This window comes from Anomaloglossus baeobatrachus, unplaced genomic scaffold (assembly GCF_048569485.1).
Source record: "Anomaloglossus baeobatrachus isolate aAnoBae1 unplaced genomic scaffold, aAnoBae1.hap1 Scaffold_478, whole genome shotgun sequence".
NCBI lineage: Eukaryota > Metazoa > Chordata > Amphibia > Anura > Aromobatidae > Anomaloglossus > Anomaloglossus baeobatrachus.
The window spans coordinates 180,681-181,753 of record NW_027444125.1 but is presented as its reverse complement, the minus strand read 5'-3'; the positions used below and the strand labels follow the sequence as shown (position 1 = coordinate 181,753).

The window sequence follows — 1,073 nt, the reverse complement described above, 5'->3', positions numbered from 1 at the left end:
ATTTTAAAAAGGACATTCAGAAGTTAGAGTCAGTTCAAAGGTGGGCAACTAGACTACTACAAGGAATGGAAGGCCTCCCATATGATGACAAGTTGAAAAAGTTATTAAGTGATTATTGGCTGCAATGGGGCTTTCTGGCTGGTGCCAGCCTCTCTTCTTAGCACACAGGAACCACAATCCCTACACCATGCTTCAATGGATTCTCTCATCCCAGCCCAGTAAAACTACATATTTTACACAGTCATAAGCAGCCAAAAGGGATCTATTCTATTCAATTGCAAATGATCTAGATAAGACTGAGAATAAGATACTGCACGGGACATAGCAGAGTTGGTCAAGTTGAGTGGAGATGAGTTTGCTATTTGGCACAGCTTTTTGCATCAATAAAGCAAGTAAAAGGTGTGAAAGATAAAAAAAAGGGTGAAAGTGTGAAAAGTGAATTGGCCAAATTGAGGTGCATATAAAGTTTTTGCTTTCTTTCAATTCACTAATGGGGCTCATTTGAATCAGGTGAATTGAGTTCTGCTTTTGGAAACTGGGTTAAGAAGGGGTGCACCGGTCCTGGAGGTACTGCAATACCAGGTCAATGCGTGGAGTGTACAGAGCAAGATTTTTTCCATCTCCTTGTTCTAAAAATCCATTTAATATATGGTCCCCAGAGAGGGGACGTATCAGATATTAAACTGATAAGAACAGATTTAATTTTTTTTTTTTTCTGTTTATCAGTAGGACTTCAAAATAACAAAGGTGATCGCCTCCCGTTGCCTGGGAACCGTCCAGGCACAAGAGGGCTATGTGTCACCAGAAGGCGCACACACTTCCTCAAGGCCGGCAGACGTGCAATCCCAGGCATCTTCCAGTACCGACCAAGGTAGCGTCCTCCGAAACTACACTTGATCTTAGCCAAAAGGCCGAGAAGCTATAACCCGAATTGGTTACGGCCTTGAGTGGCACCCTGGCCTATACCGGACACATCTTAGGGAGAGGGAGACAAACCCACGCCTACAGAAGACATTTTGTCACCCAAGCCAACCCTTGAAAAGGCTGTTTTGCAGAGCAAAAATAAGAAGAAT

General features: G+C 43.2%; 1 pseudogene; it reads right to left on the bottom strand.

Annotated features, from left to right (window-relative positions):
- Positions 1 to 545: 545 nt before the first annotated feature.
- Positions 546 to 752, bottom strand: LOC142281631 (U2 spliceosomal RNA; annotated as a pseudogene).
- Positions 753 to 1,073: the final 321 nt, after the last annotated feature.